Source organism: Sus scrofa, chromosome 13 (genome assembly GCF_054392235.1).
Source record: "Sus scrofa isolate SSC_HxYL_T2T_F1_AM1 chromosome 13, Sscrofa_HxYL_maternal_Yorkshire_Landrace_v2.0, whole genome shotgun sequence".
Taxonomy (NCBI): domain Eukaryota; kingdom Metazoa; phylum Chordata; class Mammalia; order Artiodactyla; family Suidae; genus Sus; species Sus scrofa.
The window spans coordinates 216703891-216720873 of NC_139395.1; the positions used below are offsets into that span (position 1 = coordinate 216703891).

At 45.0% G+C, this 16983-nt stretch overlaps 1 protein-coding gene across 5 annotated transcripts in view; it reads right to left on the reverse strand.

Moving 5' to 3' along the window:
• KCNJ6 (potassium inwardly rectifying channel subfamily J member 6) overlaps positions 1-16983 on the reverse strand; it is a 281724-nt gene that overhangs the window by 89379 nt on the left and 175362 nt on the right. The gene's annotated exons all lie outside the window — the stretch shown is intronic.

Below are 16983 nucleotides of genomic sequence, written 5' to 3' on the forward strand. Positions count from 1 at the left end.
AATTATCTTGGATGTTGCTTTGCTTTACATTAAATAAAATAATTATGTTTGTTAAAAAAAAAATAAGAATCTGACTGCAGTGGCTCAGGTCTCCTCAGAGTTTTGGGTTTGATTATGTTCGATCCTTGGCTAGGGAATTTCCTTATGCTGTGAGTGTGGCCATAAAAAAATAAATAAAAAAAATAAAAAGAGGAAGGGACGTCAGTGATGTGCACACAGAGGAAAGGCCATGTGAGGACACGGTGAGAAGGCAGCCGTCTGGCAGCCAGCAAGAGAGGTCTTCCGGACCAACCGAGGTTACCAGAAACCAACCTTGATCTTAAACTTCCAGCCCCCAGAACTGTGAGTAAATAAATTGCTGTTGATAAGTGCCCCCAGTCTGTAGTATTCTGCTAGGGAGCCTGAGTAGACCAACAGACTATTCAAAAATCATAGATCAATCTTCAGTTTCCACATTTACAAAATGGTAATCATGATAGCCAATTCACAGGGTTGTTATAAAGTTAAACCCTCATACATGGTATGTATCTGCAGGAAAGAGAACTGTAATAAATATTCCTTTGTAGCAAACTTTTCCTTTGCTACTTTCCTTATATTTAAGGGCAAGAATTTTGAGTGAGCTCTTTCAGTTGTCAGTCAAATTTCAGAGTTAAAAAAAAATTCTGGTTTTTATGGGTAAGTATGCTTGCATTGTACCCTAATGTTTGATGCAATGCCAAGGTTAAAAAAAAGTGCGGGGGAGATGTTGTCTCTCTTTCTATGTGTTTACACATTTGATTGGGTTTCTGCCTCCACTTTTAACATCCTCAGTTTTGGCTTGTGGTTATTTTCTTTCTGATGGCCTTCATGATTAATGCATTGGTACAATCATTTGATAACAAACATTACAAAAGCTCTCCCAATGCAAAGGGACATTTGGAACTGATACTGCTATAAGACACATATAAATCACTGTATGAAATTCCTTGTTCAGCCAATTATTTTAAAGCTTTCTGAAAGTTTTATAAGTAGTTTCTTCCCCCAGGCTTTCATTCTATGTCTTTTGACTCTGCCATGTATTCTCTCCCCTTGGTTAAAGGAGAAACACAGTCTGTTGAGAAAACATTTATCTGAATAAGAAAACACCTGGGGATGAGACTTGACTCATATCAGCTTTACTTATGGATTAGCCTTCTCCTGGTTGCATAGTTTCCTTAATAATCAATCCCATAGATCGGTTTTTAACTCTTATTTATTTATTTATGTTTATTTTAGGGCGGCATCTGCAACATATGGAAGTTCCCAGGCTAGGGATCCAATAGGAGCTATAGCTGCTGGCCTACGCCACAGCCGCAGCAACACCAGACCTAAGCCATGTCTGCAAACTACACCACAACTCACAGCAAGGCCAGATGCTTAACTCACTGAGCAGGGGCAGGGAGCGAACCATGGTCCTCATGGATACTAACTGGGTTGTAACCTGCTGAGCCACAACAGGAACTCCCCATAGATCTGTTTTTATATTTTAGTACAACAGAGAGGCGGCATCTGGTCTGCCAGCCTGATGTTTGGTCTGACAGCTTTGACTTTTAGATCACTGCCCTCAATAGCATTTCATTTATAAAGAGGAACCTTGTTTATTTTTTCCCTCTCTTGAAATCAGACGCCAGGACAGGAGGCAAAGGAGGCAGCTGAGGTTGGGACAGGATGGAGGGGGTGGGGGATCTGGCTGGAGGTCACAGGTCAGGTCTTTGCTCAGTGTTGGTGGCCTGAGGTTGTCATTGCTAATTTTGACCTGTGAGGGAGTCTCTCAGTATGACTTCATGTGGGATGAACTCTGGGCTCAGACTCTGCCTGGCTGGGGAGCCCTTGTCCTCAGTTCTGGAGTGTGGTCTGGCTGTGGCCCGGGGGGCATGCTCTCTGCCTGTACAGAGCCACTATGGGATCTTGTTCTCCTGAACTGGTGTGGTGGAAGAGGGGGGTTTGTCAGATTAGCCTCCTCATAGCAGTCTTCTGCGCTCTTTCATACTTTAATACGTCACAGAGGAAATCTAAACCCACTCTAGCCCCAGTTTGAAGCCGTGGTCTTGCTCTTGTGGCTCAGCTTTAACCTTTAAGCTCCAGGTGTTTTTTCCCTGCCCTGGAGGAACCTGTTTGAACAGTTAATGAGTGAGTAGATATAAGTGCTCTGGGCAGTCCTGGGAGCCTGCCAGTGGCTCCTCTAAATTGATTTTTTTTTCTCTTTTCCTAGCTCAGGACTGGACATTTCCCAGCCTCCTTTGCACTGAGGGGCAGGTGTTTGCGAAATACCAGCCCGTCTGGAGCAGGTGTGCCCTTCTGGGCCAAATAGTGAATGTGCTTCCCTCCCCCTGCCGCCCTGCCCCTCCATGCCCTTGCCCCTTCTGTGGGGGATAATGGAGTCATGAGGTGGAGTCCCCAGCTGGTGGCAAAGAGCTGCCATCTGACTGGAAACAAGAAAATAATAATGTTTTGAGCTGTTATGTATTTTGTGTCTGTTATCAAATCGAGCCTTCTCTCTAATTTTGTGGGCAGCCATACTGACATGGATAAGCAAACAGAAGAGTTCTGGGGCGGGGGGAGAGCAGGGAGGGAGGAAAAGAGTGAAGATGGAATATTTGGGTTTGGTGTTATTAAAGAGAAACAAGGGTCCCGAAATGGAGTCACTTGTGCTAAGCTCTGTGTCAGCCAACCAAGACAGAATACCTATCCTAATTTCAGTTTCAGTCCCACCTAAGAATGTGACTTTTAACCAGTCGGTCTGGAATTTCCTGGCCACTGGTGAGGTAATCCACCACTTAGACCTCTGCCTTTTCTCTAAGGAGAGTGACCGTGCTTAAAACAACCCTTCCTTATTTATAACTTCCCATCCCACCCCCTCAGGCTTTAAAAAACCTTCTATTTTGTACAGCTCCCCTCCTATCTACTTGCTAGATGGGATGCAGCCTCATCCATGAATTGTTGAATAAAGCCAATATGATCTTCAAATTTAATCAGTGGAACTTGGTTTTTTAACAGTGTCTAGAATGTACTGGCATGGTTAATCCAATGCCTGTGCTTTGTATCAGGAAAAAAATGTCAATGCATATGCTACTTAATTGCCTTTTAAAAATAAACAAAAATGGAAGCAAAGACAGCCACTAGCACAACATTTTAAATCAACTATACTTCAACTAAAAAAAAAAAAAGCCAAACATCCCTGGGGGTGGGTAGAAAGGTGACCTTGGAATAGGGAAGGACAAATATCAGCCTTTTTTTTTTTCCTGCTTTTTTAGGACGGCACCCGTAGCACATGGAGATTCCCAGGCTAGGGGTCGAATTGGAGTTGTAGCCACTGGCCATAGTCACAGCCACAGCAATGCAGGATCTGAGCCACCTCTTGGTTCATGGCAACCCAATTCATGGCAACGCCAGATCCTTAACCTACTCAGCAAGGCCAGGGATCAAACCTGCATCCTCATGGACGCTAGTCGGATTCCTTAACCGCTGAGCCATGACGGGGACTCCTGGATCTGGTTTCTTTACTTTTACCTTTGTATTCTATTGCTTTTGCTACAAGTTGAGGATATTGTCCATAGCCTGAAATGTACAGGAGCGCCAACACCCAAGGCTGTGACCTTTAAGGGTATGACACTTTTCCATTCACATAGAGATAAAAAGTTGCAGAACAGAGAATAACATTTGTCTTGTTGGAGGTTTACAGGAACATCATGACCTGATCTAAGGAGACAGCTGCCAGAACAACGGATTTTGGCACCAAGAAGTTTGCAGGACCAAGCGCATCCCTCCCTTCTTAGGGTAAAGATGCATGAATTCCAACTCAGTTAAGGTGGTTCTTTGGAACATGAGATCTTGGTCTGCTGGTTTTCTGAATAAAGGCGCCATTCCTTGCCTCAACAACTCAGTTTACTGGTCTGTCCCTTGAGACCTGTAGGAACTTGGACTCAGTAACGGTCTCAGAGGTGCCACTGCTGGTGAGGCAGTGGGTGCAAGGGAGGTGAATCCAATGGAAGGAAGATGGGGAAATAGGCTGGTCCTCCTGCTCTATAGTGGCTGGTGGGGAACAGGCATGGGGCTGAGAAACCAAAAACAAGCCGATGAAGTGTGAGAGTACCTGTGAAGAGTGAGAGCATAGAGGAGACTCAACTAGGAGTCTCAAGGGGCAGGCCAGTGAGGAGAAGAGGTGGGGTGTGGGATGAAGAAGGGGGCACAGCCTCCAGGCTTCAGTCTAGAGCATCTCTGGGAGCCCTGGACTAGGGAGAGGGCCATTCCAGGTCTAAGCTGTGTGCCTGCCTCAGCACCTGTGAGCAGGAATACAAATGAGTGCAGGGGAAATAGGGAAGGGAAGGTTAATGATAGCTCTTAACGTTTTTTTCTTTCTGGAATTCCAGGTGTGAATTTGAGGGGGTGATGTGAACTGCATTTGCAAGAGCATTGAGCTGCTGAGCCCGGCCGGCCGAGCTGCAGCTGCACTTAGGAAAGCAAACAGTCGTGCCCTTGGTCCTGCACAGCCTAGGGGCAAAGGAGTGCTCCCTACCCCCGGCCCCCATCACCTCCCAGGAATTTGCCCGGCTCCCAGCTAAGCGCATGCGCATTGGACGCAGGGTCGGACCAGATGCCAAGGTCTTCAGCGTTGAGCCTATGGCATGACCAGAGACAGCGTAGATAAAGTTTAGGCTGACTGTGACGTGCCGTACAGTGTGCAGAAGGAGGGGGGGAGCGACACCAAGGATCTTGACGATTTACTTGATTTGAGTTGTTTTTCTGTATTTTGGTTTAGAGTAAATGTGGGTGTGTGTGAAAAGCCAGTTCTCTCCTCTCCTGTTCTTTTTCTTTTAGAAAGATGATCAGTTTACATAAAACTAGCTAAGGTGCAACATAGCTGGTGTTGAACTTTAGCCTCAAAGAAATAACATGCGACCAAGCTACAAGCTGGAAGGCTTGATCCCAGAATTGCTGGAATCACATCAAATTTGAGGGGGCACCGTTTGTGGAGGGAAGATTGCCGTGGTGTCCCGGGCCAGTACAGAAATTCTCCTAGTGGGAAATTCTTCATTTCAAATTATGCGCGAATGCTGTGGAGGAAATTTCTGGTATCTAAGAAAATGTTCAAAGAGCACTTTGAGAATACTTAGTAATGTGGGGGACAACTCGACAGAAAAGCAGGATGTATCTCAAAGGCACGTGCAAAATCAAAGATTGTGGAAAACTGCTATTAAGAGATGTTAGCAGGGAAATTGCTGAGAGGGGGGCTGTGGGTGCTTTTAATTTTACCTTTAAACGTTCTGGTTTTAACAATTTTTTTAGAATGACTTTATATTACCTTTATCATCAGAAAGAAAAATAAGGTATTTTCAAACAAAAGGTTGAGACTCTTCTGGCATGTGATTTACAGAACTCCGCACACAGGAGATAAATAATTTTCAAGCACTTGATGTGACGGGGTCCCATCCCCTATATCTGGCAATTTAGAAGCTGAGCTATTTGCTTCACCTGAATCTAAGAAAATCATCAGTAAACTACATGGGGTGCTTGAGAGGGGAGAAATGGTGAGCGTACAGAATTCCTGCTGGCCTGAGACCATTACAGTGAGTATAGATTAGAGGCAAGTGTCTGCAAACTTTTTCTCTAATGGTCCAATTGTATGTATTTTAGACTTCCCAGGCATCATAGGTCTCTGTGGCATACTCTTAAAAAAAAAACTTTTAACAATGTTTTAAAAATGCAAAGTTATTCTTAGCTCATGGGCAGTACAGAAAGAGGCTGCAGGCAGGATTTGACGCACTGGGCTGTCATCTGCTGAACTCTGGATTAGAAGGATGCTGGTAAGAAGCAGAAATGGATAGTTGCTGGATTAAGGGAGCAGCCAAGAGGGTGACAAGGTGGCAATGGATTTGGGGCTGAATAAGAAGCAAAGCTAAAATAATTTGGAGATTAGTGACTGTGGAGAGGAGCAGGCACACGTGGCAGGATAGTTGAGACCCAGAGAAGAGGATGATGCAGTTTGGGCTGGTTCAGTTTAGTGTCTGCAGACACCAAGGTGAGATCCCTCTGGTGGGAGATCAGGTGTGAGGGGCTGAAGTTATCAGTGACCTGGACCGAGCTCTAGATTTGGAGGTTGTTGGTACACATGCGTGGAAGTGTAACTGTGGGTGTGGGTGAAATCCTCTCAGGAGATTGTCGACTGAGTAGAAGATGTAGAAGATGGGATTCTGGAGAACAATTACAAGTTGAAGTCAGAATTAGAGGACCAAGAGGGAGTGCTGAGGAAGGGATGAGAGATGTGAGGAGAAGGGGGAAAGGGTGGGCAGGAAGCCAGGTGGCAGGTGGGACAGGTGTCCTAGGGGCCAGACAAAGGGGTGTTTGGCACACACTGTGGGCACAACTGATTGCCCATTTGGAAGAAAAGTGATGAGTCCTTTCCTTCTTCCTTAGAGTAGGATAAATTCCAAGTGGATTAAGAATTTAAATGCCAAAAAAAAAAAAAAAAACCTAAGGAAGGAGTAGAAGATGTGAGTATTTTTATAATTCTCAGAGTTGAGAAAGCTTTTCTAACAGTGCAATGAATCCAGGAACTATTTTAGAACACTGGTATTTTCGTCAATATAAAAATTATAAATGTTTGTTAAAAAAAAGTAAGAAGACAAATCACAAAAGATATTTGCAACACATAACATGCATAGTCCCAATTCACAAAAGCAATAAATACTCCCATATAGAAAGTGATCAATGGAAATGAATCAGTTTATAAGAGGATATATACAGAGCTAAAAGCTCAAGGAAACACTGTCCAACCACGGCAAAGTAAAAGCAGATATAATAATATTTTTACACTCTAAAGTTAAATGGAAGGTTATATTGAAGTAAGAGTTTTAACTAAAGAAACAACCCCCCTATGTGCCTGTCAGCAGCTCTGCTCGCCACATACTGCACTTCTTATAATCTTGTAGCAACAATGTGCCTTATGTCTTTGCCAGCAGCCCTGCAAACCAAGCTCCAAGCATTGCTTATCAGTTTCACTCTTGTAATCTTGCTTGCTCAGCTTCTTAGGCAGGAACTCCCTCTGCTCTGGGAAGGCCCGTAAGTCTACCTTGCATAAAAGCTACCCAGAACAAAGACCTGGTGCTCAGACTCTGGAGGCGACTCCTCTGAGCTTGCACCAGAGCTGACAAAACCTGGCTATTCCACATCTCTGAGTGCTGCTGGTCTCTTTCTGCTGTCATGGTTTCTGCAACAATATTAAAAAGAAACCACAGCTATGGTATGTGGCATGTGCACCTTGGGAGGGGCAATGGATTGTGAACTTTCATGTATTGTCAGATGAGTAAACTGGCAAAGTCGTTCTGGAGGACAGGGTGACAATAGGTCTCACAATTTAGAAATGGTTAAATGTCCTATGTTAGCAATTCTGGGTCTGGACATTTATCCTAAGAAAATAATTTTACAAATGTTTGTCTATTATAGGCAGGGGGTATTGCAGCCTCTTTTATAATAGTGAAGATGTAGAAACAACCTAAATGTCTATCCATAGAGTACTGATTAAACGTGTCATTGCAGATATAATCAGTGGAATACTATGCGGTCATTAAAAATGATTTTCCAGTGTTTTGGGGCCTTCAACGCTTTGGGAAAAAAATCACCTTCTTAATGAGGACATTTACCCCCTGTTTTAAATATCACAACCAGGGAGTTCCTACTGTGGCTCAGCAGAAATGAATCTGACTAGCATCTGTAAGGATGCAGGGTTGATCCCTGGCCTCAATCAGTGGATTGAGGATCTGGTGTGGCTATGGCTTAGGCTGGCAGCTGCAGCTCAGATTTGACCCCTAGCCTGGGAACTTCCATATGCCACAGGTGCAGCCCTAAAAAGACAAAACAAAACAAAAAACAAACACCCCCTCCAAAAAAAAACCCATAAAAAATAAAAAAATAGAAAAGCAAAAAATCAATAGGAAACATGAAGTTATTTCTGTTTTAAATAACCAGAACAAATGTTGCATACAGCTACTGAGCCGAGTCCACTGGGCTTGGCGGTTGAGATTTACTAGTGTGTTGGGTTGAAGAGTGTCCTCCCTAAATTCATGTCCATCCAAACTTCAGAACATGACCTTATTTGAAAGTAGAGTCTTTGCAGATATAATTAAGATAAGGATCAAGATGAGATTGTTCTGGAATAGGTTGTGCCCCAAACTCAATTACAGTATCCTCATAAGGGACAGAAAAGGACATAGAGGGACACAGAGAAGGCCATGTGGTGGCAGAGGCTGGAATTATACTTCACAAATCAAGGAACACCTGGAGCCATCAGAAGTTGAGAAGCAAAGGGGGATTCTCCTCTCAAGATTTTGGAGGGAGCCTGGTCCTGCGGACACCTTACTTTCAGGCTCTGAACTCCAGAACTGTGAGAGAATACATTTCTGTTGTCTTAAGCCACCCACTTTGTGGCAACTTGTAGTGGCCAATATAGGAAACTAATATAGTTGGTGACTTTGAACCAGGGAAGTTTTGAGCATGTTTGCATGCTGAGAAGAAGCCAAAGGGGAGAGGTTGATCACATAAGGATGGGGTGGGGGAGTGGGGGAAGCAAGGTGTCTGATGGAACGGAAGTTGACACAAAGTGCCATCAAGAGCAAAGGTGGACATGCACACTGAGGTCAATGGAACGGCTGCCCAACGGGGACCTGCAGTACCACACAGAGAGCTCTACCCAGTGTTCCGTGATCATCCATGTTGGAAAAGTATCTGAGAAAGGATGGATGTGTGCACATGTATAACTGCAGCACTTGGTTGTACAGCAGAAATGATCATAACATTTTAAGTCAACTAGACTTTAATACAACTCAATAGAAAGAAAGAAAAAGAGCAAAGGTGGAGGGATGGGCAGCTGCAGAAATAAGATGACGTTTCCTCTCGTGGGGTAGGCATGGCACAGACAGGAGGGGAGGAAGAGGGGAAGGGACTGTCGATGACATCTCTCTCAGGCTTTGTGTCACGGAGGAGCTTCAGATGGGTTCATTTTCTGGTGTGAATTTCAAGAAACTCAGACTTTCAGCAGACTTGTTGAATTGAATCTGTTTGTTGTAAAGCAAAAAACTGAACTCTGAATAATCATAAATCAGCCAAAGATTTCCCCATCCTTACTGGTCCAGAAAAGTGCACGTACACTGCTGTTCAATAGCAGCATTATTTACAAGAGCCAAAAGGTGGAAGCAACCCAAGTATCCATCGACAAATGAATGTTAAGTGAAATGTGGTCTATCCATGCAATGGAATAGTATTCAGCCCTAAAAAGGAAGGGAATTCAGACACAGGCTATGACATGGACAAAACTCGAGGATATCATGCCAAGTGAAATAAAATCACAAATGGGCAAATATTGTATGACTCCATTTACATGAAGTCCCTAGAGTAGTTAAAACCGTAGAGATGGAAAGTAGAGGCGGTTTTCAGGGACTAGGGGAGGGGGGATGAGGAGTCAGTGTTTAACAGTGACAAAGCTGAAAAGAGTTCTGTGGATGGATGATGGTCTTGGTTACACAACAATGTGAAGGTACTTAATGCCACAGGACTGTAGAGACAAGAGAAAGGCTGACATGGTATTTTCTGTTATACACATTGTACCACAATTGAAAAATAAAGTGTGTTAACAAGAGGAAAAGCATATCTATTTTCTAAATGAGAGGAGAAGATTTGCTTCTAAAATGCATTCTTGTCTTACTTCGGAAAAAAGGTTGACAAACAACAATAATGAATTGCAGGTGACAGTGCTCCAGACTGAGGAGAGGGTGGGGTTTTCCTGTTAGATTCATTCCTGCATTTTTCTTTTTTTTTTTTTTTTTTTTTTTGTCTTTTTTGTCTTTTGTCTTGTTGTTATTGTTGCTATTTCTTGGGCCGCTCCCATGGCATATGGAGGTTCCCAGGCTAGGGGTTGAATCGGAGCTGTAGCCACCGGCCTACACCAGAGCCACAGCAACGCGGGATCCGAGCCGCGTCTGCAACCTACACCACAGCTCACGGCAACGCCGGATCGTTAACCCACTGAGCAAGGGCAGGGATCGAACCCGCAACCTCATGGTTCCTAGTCGGATTCGTTAACCACTGCGCCATGACGGGAACTCCCCATTCCTGCATTTTTCAATTTTCACATTTACGAATGGAACACATTTGAGAGAGAACTCAGAGTTGTAGTCACCAATGGTGCTTAAAGTTCAAAATCAATAGTTTGCTTTTGGCCCCTTGTCCTGATGCTTGTCTTTTTTCCCAAGTCTTTTTCTGAAGGTTTTCGCTCCCTGGGGGCTGGTGGTGATGCTTGTCATTGATGTCTGCTGTGTCACAGGAAGTGGTTTTCATTTGTCCTGTCCTTGAGCTGATGTGACTATGGGAGACTATTATAGTTGAAATCCAGACAGATGGGAAAGTTTCAAGTCACAGATGTGTGTGGTAGAACAGCTCCCAGATTCCACAGGGAACATATGATAGCAACTAAAGGGCAAAGGGTCCTATTATGGTTTTAGCTTGGGGGCTCCACAGGGTGAACCTGAATTTAGAATGTCTAGTTCTTGCTGCAAGTTCAGAGGGCTAACTCTTTCAGAGGGCTGACTCTTTTGCACAGGGGTGTAACTTGTATAATGTGCAAGTTCAGTGCTCAAAGGAGGGAAATGACAGGTTGCCTTGAACAGGATGAAGGAGACTGACATTCAATACTCTGATTTCCTTTTTTATCAGATATTAAGAATCAAAACCTTGGATCGTTACAACTATTAAGAGCCTCTCAGGACCACTGTGTACAGTTGTGTAGGTTGCCCACTGCACAAGGGTACCCAGAGGAGAGGACCAAGAGGGTTGAGATCCAGTTTGTGCTTTGCTTGCCTAACCAGTAGTCCTGGGGCTGTGGGCATCATTTATTTTATCTTCCTCCTTTTAAAATTTAACTTTAAAGAATTTTTTATTTTTTGGCCATGCTTGTGGCACATGGAAGTTTCTTGGCCAGGGACTGAATCTGAGCTACAGTTTCAACCTACCCTAGAGCTGTGGCTGCTTTGGATCCTTAACCTGCTGTGCTGCAGCGGGAACTCCTAAATTTTAATTTTTTAAATTGAAGTATAGTTGATGTGCAATATTATACAAATTACAGGTGTAAAATATAGTCATTCCCATTTTAAAGGTTATACTCCATATACGGTTATTATAAAATATTGGCTGCATTCCCTATGTTGTACATTATATCCTTGTGGCTTATTTGTTTGTACTTAATAGTTTGTACCTGTTAATCCCCTACCATTTACTGCCACCCCTCCTCTTCCCTCTCCACACTGGTAACCATTCGTTTGTTCTCTATATCTGTGAGTATGCTTCCTTTTTGTTATACTCACTAGTTGATTGCATTTGTCTTTCTCTGTCTGACTTATCTCACTTAGTATAATGCCTTTCAAGTCCATCCATGCTATTGCAAAATTTCATTCTTTTTTATTTTTTTAGCACATGAAGAAAGGGAGGCCTAAGGAAGCCACCTGACTTTCAGGAGGCAGAGCCAGAGTGAGGCCTGAGACCGTGGATTCCAGTCTAAGCTCTCCCACCTTCCCTCTTCTCAGGCCTTCTTCAGAGACCTTGGCCTTGCTTCCTTCTACTGATTCTCTCCTTATCAGTCCAGGGAGGAGCTTAGCCTCAGCCAGACCTGGGGCATCCTTGCTGGGTTGCCCACTAGCTGGGGGAATTCCAGCCACAGGTTATTCATTTGCAAAATGGGGTGAACTGCTGCCCTGCCGAGTTGATGGGAGAATGAAGTAATGGGATGCCCATCGGGCAGGGTGGCCTGTGATCAAGCTTTGGGGGCAGGCAGTTCTGGTCAGAATCCTGCTCTCCCACTTCCAATCTGTGGGCGTTTGCTCAGGGCACTTCGGTCTCTGAGTGTTCATCTTCTCAATTATAAAATGCAAATAATAAGGCATACTTTGCAGAGTTACCATGAGAAAGAAAGAAATTGCCTGATATGTAGCAGACACTGAACAAATGGTCGCAATTATGATAATGTCTGTGTCCAAGAATGTACACAATGTGTAGCTATAATAATCTCCATTTTTTTTCCATTAGAAGACTTTAACAAGACTAGACTAATATATCGATTTTTAGTAACTTACACCAGCATTCAGGACAATTGATGCTGTATTAAGGCTCTTATTTATGATTTCTTAGACACTGACACATCACATACAATTTCAGAGATAGTATCTCAATATGACCATGAGTGAATTTGCACCAAATTGACAAAGTTAATAATCATTATTTTTATAAACTTAACATTGTTCTGGAAACTGTGAGAAATTCAGACATAATCTGGGACACAGATGGGTAGACCCATCTGGAAGCTAAGAGCCTGCCTGGTGACACAAGATGCATACTGTCCCGTAACAACCTGCAGTTGCATTCTACATGCTGCACGACAGACTAAGAACATTCTAGCATGTCAGAGACAGAGGCTGGTAATGGCTGGACTCATTAGTGAAGTCACCTTGAAGGAGAGTGAAGTGAGAGCCAAGCTTTACTGAGCATCTACTATGTGCTGGGTACTGGGCAGGGCACCGTAGCCACGAGGAAGCATTGCTTAATCTTACAGGTGAGGCAATGGAGGGCCACAGGGGTGAGTCACCTGTGAAGCTTACACATCCATATATGGTGAAGAGAGGACTCTATCAGGGTAGCCTGATCCTGAAGCTCATATTCTTTCCCTTTGGCTACTGTGGAGAGACGTGGGAAGTGTGTGCGTATGTGTGTATACAATGTGAGGCAAAGTGTGGCAATGAGAAGGGTTGTGGTTCACTCGTGTGCCCTTGGAGTGAGCTACCCCAGAGACTGGAAGAGGTGCAAATAAAGGAGTGATGGATTTGAGGGGTTGTGCTTGGGGTAAAAGTTGACGATAGCACAGGGAACAGGGAGGTGGAGAAGGGACAGGGTTGCAAGAAAAAACTTTCTAGGATTTCATGTGTCAGATAAGAATCTGGTAAATGGGAAAGTTCTGGTGTCTTTTATAAATCCTAAATTGGGAGGGCATACTGGCAGGTGGAGGGTGGAGTAAAGATTTACTGACTCCCTCCTGCGGGCCAGCCTTGAGCGCTGCAGCTTCCCCTGCTATTTCAGCTCATTCCCATCCTTTAGGAATGTGTGGCAGACTGAATCATTGATTCAAGACAGTCTGAACGCAGACTGAATCATAGATTCAAGATAGGCTGACCACCTTGCCCGAGGTCATGGCTAGAGCTGTTGTTTGGTCCAGGCTGCTGGCTCCGAGATGAGAAATGCCAGTGGTGTTGAGTGGATGGATGAGCTGTCCCAGAACGTGAGAGGTCGAAGGACCACTAGAGAATCAAGACCACAGATGCCCACCAGGGCATCCCCAGAGCGGTTGGAGGAGCAGGACAGGAAGTGAGAGGGAAGAGTTAGCCAAGGGGAGGGGCTCCGCTGAGGGGAGGGTCCAGTTCAGGGAGGCCGAGGCGGTACATTCAGCAGAGGAGAGATCTCTGGGTTTGGCAGCAGGGAGTCCACCAGTGACTCTGAACCGAGTGGTCAGGATGAAAGTCAGGGTGATGATGGGCTGATGCTGCAAGAGACATTTCACCTATAGGTGAAGAAGGGAGGTGGCAGAGTTGTGGGAAGAAATAAGCATGAGACCTGGTTTTTCAAACCAGGGAAGGGAGGAGCCAGTGGAAGAGGACGATGGGGAATCCTGGAGGAAAGCATTGTCGTGGGGGCAAATAAGATGTCCAAGGGTTGGGAAGGGATGGGATTCAAGCACTGCCCTCTGAGAAAGGACCACTCTTTTCTGTCTGCTGAAGGTACCTTGCCCAGGACAGAAGGGGTGACAAGCTGTGTCCAGCTCAGCACAGGGACAGCCATTCCAGCCCTTTCTTCTTTCTGACCCTGGACTGTGGTCAATCACCCTGAGGTGTCCAGCAGAACAGATCTGCCTTTCCAGTCCAGAGGAGGGATGAGGAGGGGTGGGGAGAGGCAAGAAAGAGGTTTCTTTTCTTTTTTTTTTAATAGCATTCTTTTTTTTTTATTTTTATTTTCCCACTGTACAGCAAGGGGGTCAGGTTATCCTTACATGTATACATTACAATTACATTTTTCCCCCAGCCTAAGAAAGAGGTTTCTTAGCTCCGTAGTGTAGCTAAGCCCCAAGACCACGCCCTGAAGATGCTAGAGTTGCGGGATGCCAAATCTAGGAAGGTTTGGTAAGATCTAGGGTGAGGACAGGAAGCTACTTTCAGAGTAATCTGTTTCTCTCTGACTGATGGGCAACGGGGTACCTATACATTTTCTTTTTCTTTATTTTATTATTATTTTTTTCTTTTTATGGCTGCACTCATGGCATATGGAGGTTCCCAGGTCACATCGGAGCTGCAGCTGCAGCAACACCAGAACTGAGTTGCATCCGTGATCTACACTGCAGCTTGCAGCAACGCCAGAGCCTTAACGCATTGCATCCTCACAGAGACGACATCTGGTCCTTAAGGCACTGAACCCCAACAGGAACTCCTGTTTCCCTGTAAATTTCCTAGGGCAAAACTAGCTGGAGCCACATCGAGGGTTTACAGAGCCGAGGAAGGAACAGTAATTGCAAACTGCATGTTAGCCAGAGTTCCAATTTTAGACAAGTGTTTCAGCCCACTTGCCACAAACTCCTTTCTGTTAAGAATTCTTGCGAGTGGAAAACTGCAATTCGTTTCCTCTGCTGCCTCATTCCTGGGAGTGACAATATTGGGTTTCAGAAGGAGAAGAGCCCTGGGTGGTTCACTTGGAGTGGTGACCAGATAACTGAGGGTCCAGGGTCAGTGGTCCCCACAATGAAACACCTGTTGAGCGGTTCTGCCAACGGAAAAGTGGGGAAGGGGCTGGAGGGCTAGATTCAGGGTATTTTCTCTGCTCTAATGAGAGATGTGCTTAATTTTACAGAAACATGGGTATTTCCCTGCACCACTTCCTCCCCCAGCTTCACCTTTACTGCAGAATCTATCTGCATCACGTCCTTCAACTTTGCACTTGAAGTTGAAGCGTTCGCATTTTGAACACATGAACGCCAATGTCCTCTCTTCCTATGAAGGCTTTGTGTCCTCCGAAGTATTTCAGTGATTACACTAATTCCTGCATCAATAACACTGCATTGCTTTTACTGAGATGGAGTTTAAATTCCTGGTAAGACTTGATTGGAATGCAAAAAGCCTACATTTTGCACTTCATTAAATCTGCGTTGTTCTGGAGAAATCTGCAGTTGGCATTTCAGAGGCTTCTGAAGAGAAGCCTCTCCGTTCATCACTGGCTTAGTACTCAGGGTGGGCAGACCTGTGCTCAGCTGTGGAGGGGAGATGCCCTGGATTTAGGGTCTGGAGACTCAGGTCTTCAGATAACCAGCTGGTCTTTCTCGGGCCACTGACTTTATTTTCCCACTTCTCTCGGTCTTTTCTCCAAGGACTGTTGGTAGACAACTCACCCCAGCTTTTATCCTGAAAAATATTCCCCATCTATAATTGCTTTTTGGATGAAACAAGAAATTTGCCTTAAAAAGAAGCTTTGTGTATTTTCGAACGTTCCTCAGCCAATGAGGTAAATTGCACCTTATTTTTCCTGGAAAGCAAATGTAGTGTAATTTTCTTTCTTTCTTTATTTTGACCTCACTGGTGGCACATGGAAGTTCCCGGGCCAGGGTTTGAACCTGAGCCACAGCAGTGGCCTGAGCCCCAGCAAGGACAATGCTGGATCCTTTAACAGTGAGGCCACCAGGGAACTCCTGGTAAAATGTAATTTTAGCCCTAAGTTCTCAAAAAGCTTCAGCAAGTTTTCAGGAGATGTGAGAATGACATCTCACCACCTACTCACGCATATGATTATGTTCCATGAGGCTTGTATTCCCCTGGTTTCAAAGAAGAGAAAGGCTCCCCTCTACCTTCATCAGACAGGTAGGCGTGGCCCTTCCCTCACCTACACCGGGATGCCCTGGACCACTGGGTTTCCGGTGAACCTGCCGCAGCCTTCTGGGCTCAGCTCAAGGTGGCACCTGCCTGACGCAGGCTGCCAGCCAAAAGAGAGAACCCTCCATCTCCCCAGTCCCTTGTGTCTTAAGTGCTTTTTTCCTTCGTTTGAGTCACTGTGTGTTGCCCACCCAAGGCTCCGAGGTGTGGCAAGAGGAATGTGAATCTCCTAGCTGGATGTGTGTTTCTGGTTCTCTAATTTGCTAGGTTCCAGGAATATCATTTGTCTCTTCATAATTCTTTCATGGTCTGGGGATACATTATAAACAGCGTGGGGTATTGCGTCGCATGAGGGCTGAGAGTCGGGGGATGGGTTAAGGAGTTCCCATTGGCAGGAGTGGGGTGGAATGGGCTTCGTGAGGCTCCGCCCCACTCAGGTCTGTGCGAAAAGGAAGCCCGGAGGCCTCAAAAGGCTCGACGAAGGGCAGCCGGTCCAAGAATTCCACAGGAGAGAGTGAGACATGGGGAGTCCTCAGACCCCCTGATGCCCATGCCACCCCGAGTCCGGGAGATTCTAAGTTGGGCTAAGACCACTACTCTGCTGCTAAAGCAGGTCCATGGGGGGAGGCAGGGGTGGGGTGGGAGGAAAGCCCCGATTGGAGAGTTGGCCAATTTCTATGCTGTAAATACACCCACCACGGCTGATTGCAATCTCTCAACGTTGACCAGCTCTCAAAATTCCTGAGTATGTCACAGTCGGCTCTCATGAGCTGATATGAACCTACTTCCATACCCTGACCGAAGGGGAGGAAAAGTGAAGGGATAATAGGCTTAGGAAATGTTGCTGAAACTCTCTGTTTCCCCCTTGGAGAGTTCTAGAACAAGTTAGCATAGGAAGGCTTCTGAGACGTCATGCTGTGTGTGTGTGTGTGTGTGTGTCTATACCACATACACGCATATATATACATATATGTATACAAGCATATATGTATATACACATATTTATATCATCATTATAGTAATT